Source organism: Halichoerus grypus, chromosome 4, assembly GCF_964656455.1.
Source record: "Halichoerus grypus chromosome 4, mHalGry1.hap1.1, whole genome shotgun sequence".
Classification (NCBI taxonomy): Eukaryota; Metazoa; Chordata; class Mammalia; order Carnivora; family Phocidae; genus Halichoerus; species Halichoerus grypus.
The window spans coordinates 165870631-165891414 of NC_135715.1; the positions used below are offsets into that span (position 1 = coordinate 165870631).

The window sequence follows — 20784 nt, forward strand, 5'->3', positions numbered from 1 at the left end:
TTATTATTCTGAATTTAACCCACTTTCGCCCCATACTTCCTTATCTATTAAACAGGCTTCTTGGTGATAAACTCTGATCCTTTGCCTCTGATTGTGGTGTTAAGATCCATGCACTTCTGTGTATTTGCTTGATTTCCTGATACAAGACAAGAGAAAGGTCTCTAAGTACCAATTCTTATAATAATAAGTACCCTTTCCCCTCAGCGCCTGCTCGTGACAGGCATACTTCTGAGCACTCCATTCAGAATAACTCATTTCAAACTTCTCAACAACTCTACAGGGAGATGAGAAATTGAGGCACAGAGAGGTTAAGGAACTTGCCTGAGGTCACAGAGAGCAAGAGGTAACATTGGGTAGTCAGATCTCAGAGCCCGAGGTCACCTTTAGACTCCTTGCTGTTACTGAAGTTTCTGCCTCATAAAAAATTGGGAGGAAAATTAAAAAAATTGGGAGCATAACAAGAGCTTACAAGGAAGTGATATAAATACATACATATATACATACATAAGACCATGGAAGATGATAATCTCCAAAGGGGGGAGCAGAAGCCACTGGACCTTCCTGAAAGGAATATGGGGCAGTGAGAATGATTCAGTGGAGAGGTGGAAATGAATATTTACTAATGGATCCACCAGCCCACTTCAAGGTGTGGAAAAGACAGTTTGTTAAAACCAAAGAACACTGGGCAAGTGTGATGTCATCAAGAGTGGTTGAAGTGATGATCATGAAGCTGGTTGAGGGATGAAGTGAAGAGAGTTAGCCCAAAAAGAAAGCGGAGAGATCAAGGACATGGGTGTTCCTCAACATGAATTAGCTCGCTCAATCGTCACGACCATATTAGGCTTCCAAATCATTTCTGTTTTCAAGACGGAGTTGAGTCTTAGGGGAATTGAGAAAATAGCCCAAGGTCAGTGAGCCCGTTAGGGGCAGTGCCTAATGAATGGGCACATAGCCAGGCAGCCTGATCCAGAGGCTGAGCTCCTCCTAGTCACTAGGCCATTGCCTTCACCCCACCCCACCCCAACCCATCTCTTCACCCCCAGGGAGGATGGGTAGAGGGTGGAAAGACTCCAGATACAAGGAACAGCAGAGTTAATGCAGAAGCAGCGCTTGGAAGGGCAAGGAGGGGCTGCAGAGCACACCAGTCGGGTTAGTCTCTCAAAGGAAGATTGGAGCTTTTTCCCCTCGGAGGTAACAGGGGAAAAGTAAAGACAGAGTGGCACACGGGGCATTCTAGCAAGGAAGGAGAGGCTAGCTCTTGTCGTGTAGGTCTCATTTTCTCAGTGAATTGGAGCAAAGGTCAGCTGCCAGGGTCTCTAACCCTAGAGGTGTTGGGTTGGAGCTACAGCTTAAGAACTGAAAGAGCTGTTGTGCTGGACCCCCTGCCGGTGAATGCAAGCAATGCTCAGCAGTTCTGGGGGCTCTTTCTGAGCTGATGGTGTCCTTATGTGAAACCATGTGCTCTGATTTTGTGATTTTCTCCTGCAATGGCTAGAAGTACAGGAGTAGAATTCAAGAAAGGGGCAGGGGTCTTTTCCTCAGTTTGGAGGGCTGCTTGCAAACTCATGAATGCCCAGATGGTTAAAATCACCCAATTTCTTCTAAAAGGGAAAAGTTTGAAGGCTGATAATCCACGTAGTGAAAGACCAAGGCACACTGACCCTAAAGTGTAGCCAGGTGGCTAATAGCGTACACACCAGCGTCAAGCTCAGGTTCAGCTCCCATTGTTGTTCTCAGCAGCTGGTGACCTTGCATAACTCCCTTAACTTCTCTCTGCCTCCTTTCCTTAATCTGTAAAAAAAAGGGAGTATCACTTTGTAAGGTTGTTGTGAGGATTAAATAATATAAAACACTTGGGACAAAATCTAAGCCATCCTAAGTGGTCAATAAATGTTAACTTTTATTAAGGCTCCAACAAGGACTTTGCTGATAGCTGTAGTTGCTCAGGGTCCTCACGGATCAGCATTCCCTCCTAGAAGCATGGTGTCTCATGCATATACATGTATGCACTAAATCAAGCGAGAGACTAGAATCTCCCAGCCATCAGCGGTGGCTTTAAATTGTCCAGCTGTGCTGACTGGTTCTTGCTTTCAAATATGAGCAAAGTGGTGGCATAATGGACTACGAGTTTGCTCCTAGGGAAAGTCACCAACTGTTCCCTATTTAATGCCAATAAGACCTTGACCTTTCTTGCTTTCTATGTCAGCCTTCCTCTCATAAAGCAAACCCAGACCACAAGTCTAGCCAGAGAGTCGATATTAAAATAAACTTAGAATTTTAAAACATTGTCCAGGTCTTTCTCAACAATTACAATCCTTTTTAAGCATGAGATTTTCTGTATGAGCTCTCAAAGAGTTGCAGAATAGAACTAGTATTGTTAATCCTTCTTCCAAATCTCTATAGTCTATTCAGCGTCATTTCTTTTTATATTCTCTCAGGTGTGAGTAATACTGGTTGCCTGGGATTGGGTTCGTATTCTGCATAACAAAGAGATTTTCTTGATAATGTGATTCGAATACAAATGCCTTGTGCACTTAGATGTGTTAAATGGCTACATTCTAAACTTCCTAAGAATTTCCTTTGCAAGAAAGAGAAATGGTTTTTCCCCTTTTCTGGAAAATAGAAGTAATAAAATACAGAAGCTTAATGACTACGAATATCAGGGGCATCTCTCTCTCTGAATTCTGACATTGACTTGTGGTCTCTTCCAGGCCTGGTCTCTCAGTGCTGCACCTGTTACTCTCTTCCTCTTCATTTGGGCAGGAATATCTTGCGCTTCTCCTACAGTTCCTAGCAAGTTCATAGAAGTGGAGAAGTGACCCAGTACAAACTCTTCGACTGACTGAAAAGACTTTTTGCTGAATTAATCCCTGCAGAACAGGACACGAGACAGGTAGCTGAATGAGAAAGCTGGCTGGTGTGAGACAATAGGGAGGAGCAGAACCTGAGGTCATATGATGTCTCATCTAAGGGGACAGCTAGAACTCAACTCCTGCTCATTCTTAGCCACGTAGTCTTGTAAGGCCCCGCGTTGCTAAATGTTCCAATTTTTAGAAGGAGGATAGATTTTTAATGTGAAAGCTCCCAGCTTTTACATGCTGGCAACCAATTCTAAAAATCACGATTTTAATATAGTACAGGCCCAGTATAAGCCATCTGTGGGCCAGGTTCAGTCCAGGACCAACAGTGTGCAATATCTTAGTCAAAGGAAATTCCTGAGAAATTATGATGAATAATTCAGACTCCCCTTTATCTATCCTTTACACCAGACCAACCTTCAGTCAGCTGTGTGACCGCAACCTGCGGTCCTATCCTCTGTCTCTTCCTGTTGCCAGTCACAGCTGGTTTGGCTCTCGTAGCAGGACTCATCCCTAAGTCAGTACGGAATAACACAAACCACACACTCACACAGCCCACTGAGCCCTTTGATGGTTGGTGTTCTACAGAAACTGAAATGATGGTAATTAGTAGACAAGATATCCAGGTTAAATGTTGTGACAGACATTTTTAAAGGCCTGAATGATTTCATGATTCTAACATAGCCCCAGCAAAGCCACCTAAAGAAATGACATGGGGAATCAAGTGTCATGCTTCAGATCTCAGCTGATTACAGTGAGAGAGGCAGAAAGGGTGGGAAGGCGTATTCCACTCTTCCCCATCTCCATCAGCTCCAAATTTGCTGGCATTGAGCAGAGATTCCCACTTTCCTATGAAGCTCAAAAACATGTCCCTGCAAAAAGAATGCTTCACCCAGCAATGGGCTTGTTATTCTTAGCAGAATTGATAAATTTTCCTGTGGCACAAAACTCTGTCTTCATTCACCCCTTGGAGGCTAGGGAAGGCTCTGTACTTTTTCTAAAACAAAATACTCCTGTAATTCCCTGAAAATGCATCCGGTGTCATATCGACTTTTCTCTCCCCAGCACCTGGCACAATGCCAGTCTCAGAACGGAGACTTGACAAATATTTATTTAATGAATTAATTAATGATGGAATGATGGAGCTCAATCCATGCCTCAAACGGCCTTGCATTATAGTAATGCTGTGGGAAAGGAATAAAAAGGAAAGAGGACAAAGATAAGCATCTTTAAATGCAACATGCCGTGCTTTGTCTTTGTTTTTAAAATACTTTAGAGAATTGTGTGGTAATTTATCTAATCCACCCTGTCAGGGAGAATCTGAAGACACAGTCTCTGCCTCCCTGCTAAGTCTTAGCATGTGCTGATTTCAGGTCGCTCCAGAAGTGAAACTAAAACAATCAATTGCACTATTAAATAAACACTTTATGTTCCCTTGAAAACCTTTAACGAGAGCCTCAGTGTCAGAGGAAAAGATGCTGAAGCATCAGAACTATGAAAGAGACATTAAATTTCTTTCTGCCTGCAGCCCTGTGGATGCCAATGTCTGCCGCCAGCCCTGCAAAGTTCACAGTTCTTTAACATGACACTGAGCTTGACAGAGAAATTGCAGGTACTTGAGTACATATCTGCATTGCAACAGATGTCAGCATCACGTTTAGAAGGAAATTGAATTACAGATGAAAAGAGCTTGAGAGATGAGAGCATCTGTTACAGGAATCTGGATTTGAGAGAATACATTTGAAAAATATGTCTCCTCGACTTCCGAAGGAACTAAAATTGTTCATGATTCTCATTGCCATTCCCTCTCTCTCTCTCTCTCTCTCTTTCTGTCTCTCCTTCGCTCCTTCCCTCTCTGCCTTTTAGAAGGAATGAAAGGAGACTGAAGTTTTTCTACACTGTCAAGGTGAAGAATAGTAATAGAAAACATTTCAGAGAATAATGTGTGGTTTTTATTAGCAGTAGAACGCGAATTAGAAATGTTAGAATAATCTAAAGATTCTTTCCAAATAATCCTAATATCCTTGCCCAAATAAAAGGCATCATCCCGTCTGGGGAATTTTAGAAGTGACCTACCATGCTTGGTCCACAGCACAAAACACTTAGAACCTGCATGTGACCTTTTTTCCTGTCCTTCTCCATTTTGTTTTAGTTAATGTGAAAAGGGACCATTCAATCCAGGTACTTATTATCATTTCATTCAACAAAGAAGTCTCTCTTTGAGCAAAGATTTTGCAGAGGATAATTTATGGCTCTAAGTAAAACTTCCTGATAAATATGACCCTTAAACTGCATCCAGGACCCAGCTCAGTCCTTACCAATCATATTCTGACTATGACTTGCCTCGCACCTGACAGACCTGTTCCAGCTGCGTGGGCTGCCGGCTCCGAGGAGACCACTGAAATCACACCCTCATTTTCACACAGGTCCAGACAGCAGCTTCTGGGCTCTCACACCCTTCAGTTTTCCCCAGTCTCATCTCCAGGTGTGAGAGGTGGATGATTTGCAGATTCTAATCGGTGGGACAGTGATAATCTGTGACTTCTTAGGATCACCCTGGAGACCAGCTCACACCTAGACCAGGATAACTGTGCGTTTGTGCCCCTCTACCTGCAGTCAGAATTTAGTCCAGCCTGCTCAACACCCCCCAACCACCATTGTGAGCCTCAGTTAACCTAACCTCAATGTCCTCTAAAACCTAGTTGAGATTTAAGGTCCTTCCACGTTGCCCTCAGCATAGTTCCGAAATGGTGCCGATTCAAGCTTTCCAGCAACCAAAGGTGGGTGAAAGGAGAGTAGAGGGAAGTGGAGAGCTTTACCCCAAAACAGAAAGCAAATAAGTAAGGACAGATCGTATACCAAGGAGGCAGGACAGTCGCAGGACCCGGCATGTCTGCTTAAATATGGCTGGGCAAAGAGCTTTTTAAATGACCTAATGGAGATCATTGGAACTGAGAGCTAGGATCAATTATCCATAAAAATAAAATTGATACTACCTTTTACAGGATTTTTAAAGAGCCTTCACTATTACCCCTTGCCCCTTGAGCAGTGACTCTCCACTTGGGAGGGGTGACTCCCTGTGTGAACGCGCTGGGATCAGGATTCTGGCGGTGTGTTGTATGACACTTTCCACACCTTCACACTAATCATGATGAATGCCATGGCTTGGGCACATCTGGCTAAAGTCAAGAGTGTGAGGAAGCCACATCTGGAGTCTGGCGTTATTTCATCTCTAATTTAATAGCTGACTTCCTCGTTCTGAAGCTGACAAAGGACTTGAGCGTAGAAAAATGAAAGGATGATCACTAAACTTTGTTGGCTTCCGAGCACTCGCTCTCGCCTGGGGGAAATTTATATCCTGTTCCATTGAAGGCAGTGCTCAAGTGACAGTCATAACTCAATAATGGGGCTCACAAGATTTTCCAAAGATTGACATTCTTACTGATATTCCTTTAACCTACAGTTTTGATCAAACCTATACTGCAGAAATTTCCCCTTTATGCCACAGGCCCAAGGTCATCAGTTCGCCAAGGAAAACAATATTCATTCCCACTTTCAAATTTCATGATTCAGTTTTATCTTCTTTGTCTTCGTTCGCCTTATTGATCCTCTCACTTCCCTGCGCTGTCCTGAGATCATCATTTTTTAAAATATTTTTCATTTAGTGAGTTAGTTTGTGTTTTTATAATTTTTTTATTAGGACCATCTCAAGGGGTCTCTGCTAAAATTTTCCTTAAAGCTGCTGCTAGTCGGAATACCTTTCTCTTCACCATCTCATTTTTGAGTACCATTCTCTCTGAGGCTTATCTTTATCTTCTTCACATAGAAACCCCTCACTTGGGAGACGAACCGTGAGAGACGATGGACTCTGAGAAACAAACTGAGGGTTCTAGAGGGGAAGGGGTGGGAGGATGGGTTAGCCTGGTGATGGGTATTAAAGAGGGCACGTTCTGCATGGAGCACTGGGTGTTATACGCAAACAATGAATCATGGAACACTACATCAAAAACTAATGATGTAACGTATGGTGACTAACATAACATAATAAAATAAAATTTAAAAATTAATTAATTAATTAATTAAAAGAAACACCTCACTTTAAGACTCTTATTCTCAGAGTTTACAATTTAACTTCACAATCTTTACACAGAGCTTGATGGACCAAAGAAATTCACTGTGAGACTTGGGGCCTCTATTTATCTTTGAAATAGGATTCCTTATAGAGATCTAATGTGACCGTATTAACATGCCTGATTTTGAAAATATAAAGTAAAATACTTTGTAACTTCTCTGTGTACTATAATCTTAAATAAATGAATTTAGCTAGTGCTTCTATGGAGGACGCCAAGGGTGATTATTCAATCATAGAAGTAGCTGGATAACAGAAGACATTCCCGGACAACCAGAGGCTCTCAAGAAATTGTATTCCCCTTGGAAACATCTCATGAGGGGCGCCTGGGTGGCTCAGTCGTTAAGCATCTGCCTTCGGCTCAGGTCATGATCCCAGGGTCCTGGGATCGAGCCCCGCATCAGGCTCCCTGCTCCGTGGGAAGCCTGCTTCTCCCACTCCCACTCCCCTCTGCTTGTGTTCCCTCTCTCGCTGTCTCTCTCTCTCTGCCAAATGAATAAATAAAATCTTTAAAAAAAAAAAAAATCTCATGAGCTCCTACTATGTGCAAAATGTGAGGCAAGGTGCCAAAGGGATGAAAGAGAAACTTCGAGACAATCCTTGCCCTCTTGGTTGCTCGTCATCTGGGAGAAAAAGCAGACCCATGGATATCCCAAAGTAGAACCAGGACCAGAGGAAATTGGGAGGTTAAGTACCAGGCAAGCCCTGAAGAAGCAAATTCTAGAGCAGAATGTGAGTGTCCAGTTGTGTCTGCTCTAAATCCTGCCCCCAGAACCAGTAGGTTTTGGAGCCTCCTGTCCCAGCAGATCTGCAGCCAGGAGACGTAAGCTTAGGGTTGGGGAGGACCCATTACAGTTGGCTATACTATTTCTATCTGAAGAAATGCAGGTGAGTGTGCTCCTACTGGTCACCTCCACACAATACAAATGGAGTAGGCGAGCCTCCAAAGGGGCTTATTAGTCCCGGTGTCCCCGGCCAAGTCAGCAAGCATGCAGCCACAGCCAAGTTCTGAGAGCAGGTGTCGGGAGGGACAGTCCACAGACTGCACAGCACGTTCCGGCACATCCTCCCACGTCCCGGAGCCCTGATCCCCTGCTCGTCTGATCCCCTTCGGTCACTCTTCAGACACAGCAGCCCCTCCCGCAGCATTTCCAACAATCCACTTCCAACTACCTTTTTATGACTTTACAACACAGTTTTTCCTCGAATTTTATGGCATTTCATTAAAGCCGCCAGAAGGTGATACTGCCCCTTTTCTAGGAGTGAAATAAATTCAAGTTTTATCGCTTCTGGAAATGCCCGAGAAGCTGTCAGGACATTTGATAGATTTTCTCAATTACAGGACTTGTGGAGCATTTTATACTTACATCTGCACCGAAGCCCAATATAGTGGATGCTCAGCTTGCCTCCCTCTCTTTTATCTTGTGCATCTTTTTCCTTTTAATGACCAATTTGTTACTTTTTCCTTTCATTTCTCCTTACCTCTTTTCTTCTGCATTTTGTTTCTCTTTTTGCTGTTTGGTTTAGAGAATGATGCACTTCTTATGCAAACTTCCATTCTTTGTGGAAGAAAAGGGAAGGGGGAGAAGCCCTCACCGGGATCTATAGAAGAAAAAAGAAGTAGATTAAAATTTTAAAGCAAATCAATTTTCCATGGGGAATTTACTGTTAATACAAGGTATACTTTGCACATGCAGTATTTATTAATGTGACATGACGTATGTCAAGTTTTGTCCAAATGGGGTAGAGGCTTTGGATTGTGTGACTCTTTGCACTAATAAGGCTATTCATTGGTGTTTTTCTTCATTATCAGCATAGAGACTATGATAGAGAAATTAACAGTGACAACTTTGTGGATTATTCAAAACTGCAGAACTATGCTCCAAATGGATGCTAAATAAATTCAAAAAGCTAATGTGTAACACAGACCATCCAGTAAATGTGCAGACGGGTTGTGGTTATGGTGATAAAACTTATTTCACTGACTTTGCATGTATCAGCTTGTGGACAGAGCAGAAGCCTCAGAAAGCAAATGGGTGATCAACATGTCTTTTTTTATATACAAATGCTTTCACTTAAATAACATTTAAAAATACCGGGGTACTTTCACAAACATTACTGAGTATAACTTCCCCAGCAATCCTGGAAGGTAGACAAGATGAGTGTTATTACCCCCTTATTAGAGATCAGGAAACTGGAACTCACAAAAAACCAGTGTTCTTTCTGCCCAAGGTCAAAAGCATTCTAAACTCCAATCCAGCTCTTCTAAATCCCAGTGTTTATTCTCTATTGTTGATCTCCACACTATTTGACACTCTCAACAAGAAACAATGAATTCCTCGGTTTCTGGATAGAGCCCCCCTGGTAATACCTTACAGGTGAACACAATAGCCTCTCTGAATTTTCCCTGTCATTCTTCATACCATTATCCTGTTTAATTTTTTATAGCTCAAAGTACACTCTGAAATTATATTCCTTATTTATTTATTCACCCATTTATCTGTTTCAGTTATCAAATGCTGTATAACAAACCACCCCCAAACTTAGTGGTTTAAAAAAACAACAATTTATTATTTCTCACAAGTCTGTGGCTGACTGGGCTCAGTTGGGTGGTTTCTCTGCCAGAATGATGTAGCTGAGGTCACTTATGTGGTTTCAATGAGCTGTGAACTTGGTTGGGGCTGAAATGCCCAAGACAGACTCTCATCTTCCAGGCACTTCCTCCATGTGGCTTTTCAGTATTTAGCCATGGAGTCCAAACTTCTCTACGGCAGAGCAGCTGGCTCCCGCAAAGGAACATTCCAAGACCTGAAGCCTTAATGTGCAAGCCCCTCTCAAAGCTTCTGCCTGCATCCTGCTCCTGTCTCATTGGCTAAAGCAGATCATATGATCAAATCCAGAATGTGGGAAAGGACTACCCAAGGATGTGAATGTCATGAGGTGTGAATCATCAGGGGCCAACAATGTAACAGTGTACTCCGGTATTTTGAGAGGAAACTACTAGAATGTCAACTCTATGAGGGTGGATACTTTGTCATGTCTACTGCTATAACCCTAGCATTTGAATGGTTCCTAGCAAATAACAGATGCTTGCAAAATATAAATGCTTGTTAAGTAACTGAATAAATGGATGAGACAAACCCTATGAATTAGGATGGATTTTATTAATTTTTTCTCCTTTTTTAAATTTTATCTCCTTTTATTAAAACAAACTTTCATTGGTCTAACCCTTTATGCCTCCTCCCAGTCATTATCCCCCTTAAAGGTTAACTATTAACCTGACTTCTAACCCTATGAATTAGTTTTGCCTGTTTCTGAAATATTATATAAATGGAATCACACAGTATATATTCTTTTGCATCTGGCCTCTTTCATCACCATTGTTTGTGAGATTAATCCTTGTTGTTCTGTGAAGCTGTAGATACTCATTCCCGTGATTTCGTATTCTGTAGTCTGAATACCCCATCGTGTCTTTACCCACCTTACTGTTAATGGACATTGAATTGCTTCCAAGTTGAAGGAATTATAAATAGTGTTATGAATATTTATGTTCATGATTTGGGGTGAAAGTATGCAATTCTCCTGGATATGTTATCTGTAAGTGGAAGGGCTGAATCGTAGGATAAACATCTATTCAACGTTAGAAGATACTCCCCCACGGTTTAGCCGAAGGGTTGGAATGTACACTCCACCCTCAATATATGGGAGTTCAAGGGATTCTGCATTCTCACCAACACTGAAAATTATCTTTCTTGGTCATCTTAGCTTTCTGGGGACAAGTAGAGGTATCGCATTGTGCTTTTAATGTACTTATCCCTGGCAATGAATAAAGGCAGTTTATTCATTCGCTATGGCAGTTGTAACATATTGCCACAGTCTTCGTGGCTTAAAACAACATAAATTTCTTCAATGACAGTTCTGTAGGCCAGAAGTCTTAAATCAAGGATCAGCACAGCTGTACTCACTCTGGAGGCTCTAGGGAAAACCTATTCCTTGATTCTTCCAGCTTCTGGTGTCTGTTGGCATTCCTTGGCTTGTGGCTGCATCACTCCAACCTCTGCCTGTGTCTACATGTCACCTTTTCTGTGTGTGTATCTGTGTCAAAACTCCCCGTGTCCCTCTTACAAGGACATGTGTGATTGCGAGTAGGACTCATCCAGCTATCTTTTGCCATGCAAGGTGATGTCCACAGGTTCTGGGGCTTACAAAGTAAAATATATCTTTTGGGGGCTTCCAGGTGAGCATCTTTCAATTTCTATGTCCTCTTCTGTGAAGCACCTGCACCTTTAGTCACTTTTCTATTGGGTGGTCTGCCCTGTTCTTACTGACTTCTTTATTATTCTGAATACAAATCCTTAGTCAGAGAGCCGTGTTGTGACTTGCCTTTTGACCCTTCTAATAGTGTCTAGTTCTTACTTTAATGTGGTCCAGTTCATCTCATTTTTTTTAGAGAGAGAGAGCGAGTGCATGCAAGCTGGGGTCGGGGGAGGGGTAAGAGGGAGGAACAGAGGGAGAAGAAGAGAGAGAATCCCAAATGGGCTCCATGCCCAGTGTGGAGCCCAACATGGGGCTCAATCCCACAAACCTGAGCCAAAATCAACAATTGGATGCTTAACTGACTGAGCCACCTAAGCACCCCATAATTTATCTCATTTTTTAATAGATTACTAGATAGGTTCATAGAAGCCCAGTGACTTCTCCACCATGTGCATCTAATTAGAGCAGAAGCCTCAACCTCGTGCTACGTTACCGAAGTTCATTAATGGATGAACGAGGTCGTTTAGTGCTATAAAACCACAGGGCATTTCTAAATATTTCCTTTGGCATTTAGTGTTTTTCAGTTTCTTAAAATAATAAATTTTTTAATTAAATTTTTAAAAGTTTAGTTTCTCAAAATTCCAGCTGGCTGTTTTAGAAATATTGACACACTTATCCTAAAATTCACATGGAAATTCAAGAAACCCAGAATAGCCAAAAGATCTTATTAAAGGAAAACAGAGTAGGGTGGCCTGGGTGGCTCAGTTGGCGGCTCAGCACTTGGTTTTGGCTTCGCTCATGATCTCAGGGTCATGGGATTGAGCTCGGCATCAAGGTCCGAGCTCAGTGGGGAGTCTGCTTGAGATTCTCTCTCTCCCTCTGCCTTTCTCCTCCCCCCACCCACACGCTCCCTCTCTCTCAAATAAATAAATCTTAAAAAAAAAAGAAAAGAAAAACAAAGTAGGAGGACTCATACTTCCTGATTTCAAAAACTTAGTACAAAGCTACAGTGAATAAGACAGTGCAGTATTACCATAAGGATAAATCAACGGAATAAATTTCAGAGTCCAGAAATAAACCCACGTCTCAGTCAATGGATTTTCAACAAAGGTACCAACATCATTCAATGGAGAAAGATTTAGAAAACAGTGCTAAGACACTAAAAACCATTGAATTGTACACTTTACAAAATGGGAAGATGGACAAACACATTCTTATTGTTCTATGGTAAACCATCTTTAAGTCACATTCTACTCATTTGTAATAAATTCAGCAAGACATTAACTGACACAAAAGTTTTATCACATAAATGAATAAACATTTTATGTTTTTATGTGATTTTATGTTTAATTTTATGTAAACAAAATTTTATGAAACATGCTTAAGGAAATTCATTGTACCTTTTTAAAATGCTACGTTTCTCTGCTTCTATAGTTTTATTTACCAGGTTGCATTGTAACTGCCTAACTATGATGCTCTTTTCCTAGACCAAAGTCCTGTCATAAAGAGCCCAGAGCTTCCTTATTTTTTATTTCCAGTGCCTAATGCAGTGGCTTGCAAATAGTATGCATTCATTCAATAAATATTTATCAAAGGCTCACTGTTTCAAAGTATGGTACTCTGAATGCTTCTGAATCCATTTACCTAAAGCAACTAGTATGCACATCAAAAATTGTTCCTCTGATTTGTTTTTTAAAAATAACTTTATGAGGGAAATGTTTGTTAACTTTCTCCTACTTATGTTTCTGTAAGTTGTTAAACTTTACATCTGCACTTCTTTACAAAATGTGGTATAATTTAGATTTTTCACTAATTCAGACCTTCCCAAAAATTAATCTGAACTAATGAAGCTTCACTGTGCTAAACCAGCATTTATGTTTTCAATTTTGGTTTTAAATATACGCATTCTTAAATGCAGACTTCTCATCTCCCATAAATTCACCACAGAATTGGTCATGATGATCCAAGAAAGGTCAGGAGTTGGAAGTAAATGTAAATAAGCTTTTGGGTATATTGGCATTAAGACTAATGTTGCACTAACTTGGTGTGGAGAGTACACACGTGTTTGTTAGAATATCTTTTGTATTTCCTGCACTTTTTAAAATTTTTAAAAATTGAAAAAGGAGGACAAAACATTTGGAAGCTGCCTTGAAGGCTGTTGAGTGGGAAGCTGTTCTGGACCCGGCAGTTAGGATGATCTGGCACTAGGCAAGAAAGCCAAGGACAAGCGGGTCAAACGTACAGAAAGAAAGTCAGTGTAAGATGCGGATGAGCGCTCTAGAGTGGCAAAGGCCAGTGTTGGACTCATCTTTTAACTACATGTCATAGTAAGCTGACGGTGTGTTTCATTTGTGGACCAGTGTGTTGTTTTGTTTTGTTAATGGTTGGTTGGTTTTTATATCTGTTAAGTACCCAGAAATCACCCTTCAAGTCAGTCTTACATCCATTCTCTTTAAAAGGACACACATGCTCATAAATGATGAGCTTTCTATATCAAGCTAGAATCCAATTTTTCCATAGCCTTATTTGTATTTGTGCCTCCTTAAACTTCTCTGACAATGGTTTCTTTTTTTTTTTTAATTGAGATCTAGAGTCTTAGCAAGTTTGATGTTTATAATACAGTATTTTTTTTTTTAAGATTTTATTTATTTGACAGAGAGAGACACAGCGAGAGAGGGAACACAAGCAGAGGGAGGGGAGAAGGAGAAGCAGGCTTCCCGCAGAGCAGGGAGCCCAATGCGGGGCTCGATCCCAGGATCCTGGGATCATGACCTGAGCCGAAGGCAGAAGCTTAACGACTGAGCCACCCAGGCGCCCCTCTGACAATGGTTTCTAAATTATCTAGGGTGTTTCAAGAAAAAAACAAAGATAGATGGATAGATAGAAATTTTTACAATACCCAGGGCGACAACAAACAGAGAGAGAGAGAGAAAAAGTCCTCCCTAATGATAATTAGCTTTATTCTGCACATGAGATTGTGTTACCCTTGTCTTGGCAGGCAAAGGTTACCCTTCTTCATAAATTTTATCCCACCCACAGACCAATCTAATTATAGCAAATAATTTCATCAATTCACAATTCTGCTTTTCTCCAACCTGCCCATTATTTTCTATATTTCAGCAATAAGCTAGTACAAAAATTGCATGTTTCATTACCAACTCAACGTCTCTCTAAAAATGATGCAACCCGAAGTCAATTTCTTCCCCACCCTGCATCAAGAGTGCTATATTCCTCAGTCTTCCACACCATAAAATCTCTATTCAATAAAGAGTGGTTAATTTTTGATCAGGGAAGTGGGGGTTGTGATATTTTTACAACACTGGCAATATTACAGAAACAGAGAAGCAATATTTTATTTGTCAGTGTGGGATGGTAGAAAAAGCACCAGATTGGGAGCCAGAGAATCTAGAGACCTATTAGCTGTGCGACCTTGGGCAGGTCCCTTTATCTTTCTGAGGTTCAGGCTCATCATCTATAAAAATACCACCCATCTTCTAAGGTTATTTTGGGCTCAAATAAAAGAAGTAAAAATATTTGAAAATATTAAAGAGCTATGTAAACATGGAATATGATTATTATTATTTAAAATAACACATAACTTTTTCAAGGCTTAGCTTCTACGCCATTGGCCTGTGGCTCTACATTCCTGAAGAAAATGCCCAGATTGAATCTACCTACCATATGTGCCCCCATTTTTACTATTTGGCCCCAAACAAATCTTCCTGCTATCTCCTTGTGTGGGTTGATTTTTGTTTTTTTGGTTTTTGTTTTTGTTTGTTTGTTTGTTTGTTTTTTGGTTTCAGTTTTCTGTGGTTTGGGGTTTGTTTTGTTTTGTCTTGTTTTGTTTTGTTTTGCTGTGTTGCTATCTGAGTTATTGATTTTGTAGCTTTCCTCCATAAAGGAAGTGAAAATTTTCATAGGCAGAAATTCATCTCCATACACGCTGTCATTCCATCACTTCACTGCACTGAGGGGGACAGCCTACAGAACCCTAAACCTTTCTTTAAAGACCCCAGTGATATATGAACATTCATCTCAAAGCGCTCCCACTAGAGTCATTCCGATCCGGGCAGCTCTGGGACTGTTTGAACACGGTCTATATGAAGTCAGTTTCTCAGACACTTCTCACTGTCATGTCGCCAACAGGCTGAATCAACCACATGCAGTAATGAAAACATCCTGTATTTATAGGAGTATTTCTCCAAGGAACATCCTTCAGCAGGAATGCCTGAAAGAGTTCTAGGAATTGAAGGACATATTTCAGACATGTCCAACCTGTCTCGAAACCCCTATAAAAATGGTCAGGATACCAAATTGTGCCTTTCCCCGCCTCGTGCTGTAAAATGAAACGAGAGAGTTGTTTGGCATTATGGCTCTCCCTGTCATTGTGTCTTTTTGCTATTACACGGGTGTAAAAAAATAAATAAAAATAAGCTATATTAAGCATTATGCCATGTTGCCACCTTACCAAGCAGCTACATAACTTCAACTGTGATTTTGTTTTATCTTAAGGAATTTTTTTAAATGTCTGTGCAAAGTCGTCTACAAGCATATAATTTTTAGATTTCTCCCCGCCCCAGACAAAGCTCTTGGCATCCAGAAATACTGGAAGGAGACAAAAAAACGATGTGGAGGATTTATAGCAAACCAAAGTTTACATTTTCTCTTCCTTAAAGTGAAAGAGAGTTAGACTACATTTACTTTAAGATCCTTGTACTGCTTAAATTCTTGAAATACATAAACAAAAAGCAAACTAAACAGTTAATTATTGCACAGGAGAAGATAAAATAGATATTTTTCAAAAGCTTTTCCATGGATAGCCTTTATTTAAAGTGACCTAAGAGCAGAAAGGCTCCCAGAATTTCTGGGACAAGTGGCTGTTGATTATTTCCTGGGTCATAGGTGGGAGAGGGGTGGGAACTGAATTCCCCGAGAGGAAGGTGTTCACACACCAAAGGCCCTGTATTGGGCATCCATTTCAGAAAGGTAGACAAGATATTAAACCCCACTTGGAGATTGGTGAAGGTAGATCTAACCCATTGATCAGGGATCTTTGCTCAAGGGTTGGTACTGACCCAAATATTCTAATTTTCAACCATCCTCTTTTCTGTCCTAGCCAGATTTGGAGAACTGCTCATAATTCAGGAGTTCTTTGCTTGAAACACAAGTTTAAAGAGGTGAAATAAGTAGAGGTAAAAAGTATCCCTTGATCACTATTTAATACCATGAAGACTGAACATAAACCACTATGTTTTGAGCATCTATGTGGCAGGAACTGGAAAGATGCATGTATGGCCTTAGTCCAGTGTGGCCAAAAATGGTTCTCTGTTCTCTCCATGACCCTTGTCCCTTCCCACCTGCACCCCAGGAGGTAACTTCAGCATAGTTACTCAAAGTGATATCACTTCTTACAACGTGGTCACTATGGGCAAAAGGATGTTCTACTCTGAAGAATTATGGCATGGGGCACAGCTATGCCTCTACCATGTAGGACCTTGAGAACCTACCATTCCAATGATCCTCCCTCATCGCCCTCTAAAGGTGGAGAGAGGAGCAAGAGTTTCACCAGCCTTGGCCATCCTACTGCCAGGAAAATGGAGCTAGAACAGTGATGGAATAGGGGGAGATGATAGGAAAGAATGAGAGAGAGAGAGGGAGGGAGAGAGAGGAAGGAAGGAAGGAAGAAAAGACAAGACTGCTGTGACACCCACCAAAGACTGATTCAGTAGGCCTAAAAGGCAACCTATCGGAGGAAGTTTCATACCTCACTTTGGACTTTGTGCATACTCATGATGATCATCTTAGACTGAGCTCTTTTAAGTAATACACTGTTTCTCAAGCCCTCCTAGATGCTGTAGGGTTATAAGATCCTTATTGCAACCTACAAGGTCCAGGAGAAGAAATTGAAACCAAGAAAAGCTATGTAATTTGCACAAGGACACAAAGCTAGCAAGTAGCAGAGCTAGGATTCCAGCGCAGGGCTTCCTGACACCAAAAGCTATGTCTTAGTCACCACACAGCAGACAGTAATGGCAACCTCCTGCTATGCCTCCTCTGTCCCACTAATATACATAAGTCATATAAAAATTCTATTTTCATCATTTTCTTTAAAACAGCTATTTGTGTTGATGGTATGTTTATTCACATATTTCTATGTGCACCATAATATTTGAAATAACTTCTTCCACTATTCATTTCACATTTATTCAACACATAGCTCCTAAGTTCCTAAGCTAAGCCAGGCATTGTGCTGGGTGTTTAGGAAGTCACAGTCCACTGGAAGAGATCACATTAAAATGAAAATAAGTGCTTGGTTTCCCATGGTACAGTAAGGCGTAACCAAGAGATTAGAGCTTGCTTATTGAGCTGCAATCCAAAACCACATTATTGGGCTATAATTTCCTATTTGATTGACAAGAAAAGACTGAGCAACTGGCCCAAGGTCAAGCAGCTAGTCAGTAGCAGTTCATTTCACTTACTTTATTGTCTCTGACATATCATGTTTTCATGATTCACCCTCGCTTAATAGCCTTATGTAATGTTCAAAACATATTTTATGTTTTGCAGACATGTTTTAAATTTAAGGCCAAAGAAGCAAAAGCGACAAAAGCTAACATTGGGCTGGATCACATTTTGACTGCCAGCTTTAAGGACAGCAGAGAGCTACAAGGTTTGGCTTCCCCCCAAGCATATTTCCAGGCTATGGAAGCAGTTAATTCTGCCCTAAATGCATGCTGTGTCCTCATCTCCTCAGTAGCCCTCTATCCGGGCTAAGACTTAATTGGTTTGGGTTGGGTAATTCATAGTGCCTCATTAGGGCATCAAAACACATACTAGCCTCTCTAGTAATTTTCTCCCCCTGAAAGAACATTGATTGGCTCCTTCATTGGGAAAGGAATTAACTAAAGGACTCTTGGGTTTGTGCAAAGAGATTAAGTCCACAATGGGTCATTTCAAAGCGTGTTCTACAATCAGATTTCTTTGAGCCTTATCTGTCCGATCAAATTTCTCTTCTCTTGATAAAATCTCTTGCACACCTACCCAATAGCAAGTGAATGTTAGTTACCTTGCAGAAATTACATAAACTCTAAGGATTTTAAAGTTTTCACTGGCCAGTCTTCCAGTTTTCTTTTGTCTGAGATGAACATTGTTAATGCACTGATAAGAAAACCACTGAAAGATGGCTCTTCTTACTCTGCCTCCTGCTCTCACTATAACAAGCTCAGTCAGTGCCCTGTCCATAACCATTCACCTCTACACCGATGCTAACTGTGAATACCTACAATTCTCTGCTTACATTTTCTGGCTTCAAGGGATGGGTCAGCACTTCTATGGAGCAATGTGTTGGGGTGTGGGTACCCCTGGAATCAACCAATGACAGAAGGTATTTGGTGGATAAATATCCCAGCTTCCTGGGCAGAATATGCCCCAGTTGCCTAAAGTGATGACTGGCCTAAGAACACACCCTTTATTGACCTCTTTCCTTCCCTGTCTCACTTCCTCACTCCACTGCAAGGGTTTCCTGGGATCATCTCCCCAAAATTTCACTTCCACTCGACTCCTTGCCTCAGGGTCTGTTTCTGAAGAACCAAAAGGAAATACTTACCATGCTCCAGTCTTTGAAAGGCTTTGACTTTCACCATCTGACATTTAAAACTTGAGGTCATTGAAACAGCTTTCCTGCTATGGTAGGGGCAGAGCTTTCTCAGTTGACTCTGTGTTCACCAAATAATCCAGACATATCTTGGTGGGTAAACTCTCCAGGACCCTGTCTTCATTAAGGTTCAAGAAACTTCCTGGAAAATAACTTAGCCTAAAAGAAGAGAGAAATGAGACCTAACAAACTGGCCCAAAGACTTGAGATCAGTATTGGTGGGAGGACACGGTGTGGGTTGGCCAGTTTTGAGCAGCGTGCTCTACATTCTCCTACTCAGGATATCCTTGCTCCAGACTCATGATCTTCTAAAGGCCCTCTAGTGGAAAATGGTAGGGGCAAGGGGGAAGAGTAATGAAAAAGAAGTAAATGAAACTAGAATCAACGAAATGGTTGCTTTCCTTACAGTTTCCAAGGGAGATCAAAACAGAAACTTGCTCTGTTTTTTGTTATTGTATCCTATTTTTACCCTCAGATCAATATGTCATGGGGAAGCATTAGTAAAACTTTGATCAGCATCCCATAAATGTAACTTCCCTGACAACAGCCAGCCTTGGTGCAGCCAAGACATCCAATTCCTAAAAACCTGCAAACTCTTCTCTCAAGATAATATTCTGGGACTTTCCTACTGGAAAACAAAGTAAAGCCATTCCCTTCTCTCCAATCATACAAAATAGGCATTAGGCATATTGCCATCAACAGTCTCGAGAGGGCTGACCTGCTGGCTTTCTTTGTTATCCCTTGCTTTCTTATAAAATTGATATGATCCCTAGTATCAGCATGAACAAAATTGTGAATGGGACCTACTCATGGGATTATGGATTCTGAATCCTCCAGGAGTGTCCATAATGCCCCTGTCAGTTGGTTTTGCCCTTGGGTATCTAATTTAACTGACAAATCTGAAGAATCACGTGGAGGCAGCCACCTCCCCAGCAACTTCACAGATGGGAACCCTGCAGTGAGTAAGTTATTCCAGCAAGTTTGACATTAGCTTATGTTGAACATTCTCCTGACAGGTCTGCTCATTTCTTAACAGCATAAAACAGCTCACTGTTATTAGGCATGAGTCTCCCTTGACTTGATGAATACTATGGCCCCATTTTTGGCTGTTTTTATGGACATCCTAAAGGCATCTGAATATGGCATTTTACATTTGGCAGACGCTGATCAACAACAATTTTTTCTAATTAGTCTTGGAAGCCTCAGCCTTCAATGCACAGGGTCAAATATTCCAACAAGTGAAGGATATCCAACTCTGTGGACAAGTGCACTTTTTTGAGGGTGAATGGAGATAGGGAGGGCATTCATACTGCCTGAGCACATGTGGGCACATTTCACAAAATCAACTTAGCTGCAAATTTAACCTGAAATCAAATCATGTCTTGGCATTATGCCTAGCAGGCATTATATAGTTGTTAGCTTCAATCACAAGAACAATTACTTCAAGTTATGGTGCAGACCAGTTTTAAATGTCCTCAGGCCAGCAAAGTCATCCCAGGATGCAGCTAGCTGCAAAAAAAAAAAAAAATCAGTGGATGAAAGAAGTGCAATACTTTACACTTTCAGCTTTTATTAATATTTTGTCAGTCAATTGGCAACAGGCACAGAGCCCTGGCATTACACCAAACACCATGTGCATAGTGCAGGGAGAGTACAAATGAATGAGGAAGGCATGACCTATGGGCTCAGAAAACGCAAAGTCTACCCAGAGAGTCAGACCATACTGACTAAGCACACCCATAACTGGAGGGAAAATACAGAACTATATGTAAAGATGAGATCATGAATGCAAAGAACTTAGTTCTATGCCAAGGAGGCCTGCAGTAAAGACCAAGTGAGGAGTAGCTATTATTATTATTTTATGAGAAAGCTTAATTCCATTAATA

At 41.2% G+C, this 20784-nt stretch overlaps 1 long non-coding RNA gene across 16 annotated transcripts in view; it reads right to left on the reverse strand.

Moving 5' to 3' along the window:
* Positions 1-20784, reverse strand: part of LOC118522037 (uncharacterized) — a 302008-nt gene that overhangs the window by 207193 nt on the left and 74031 nt on the right. For 9 of the 16 annotated variants that reach the window (XR_013447345.1, XR_013447346.1, XR_013447347.1 and 6 more), the window contains 4 exons: positions 20263-20407; positions 18851-19057; positions 8470-8589; positions 1662-1791 (listed from right to left, as the gene is read on the reverse strand). This is a non-coding gene — a long non-coding RNA (uncharacterized LOC118522037). The remainder of the gene's footprint in view (positions 1-1661; positions 1792-8469; positions 8590-18850; positions 19058-20262; positions 20408-20784) is intronic. The other 7 variants (XR_013447343.1, XR_013447341.1, XR_013447344.1 and 4 more) reach the window with 2 other exon arrangements.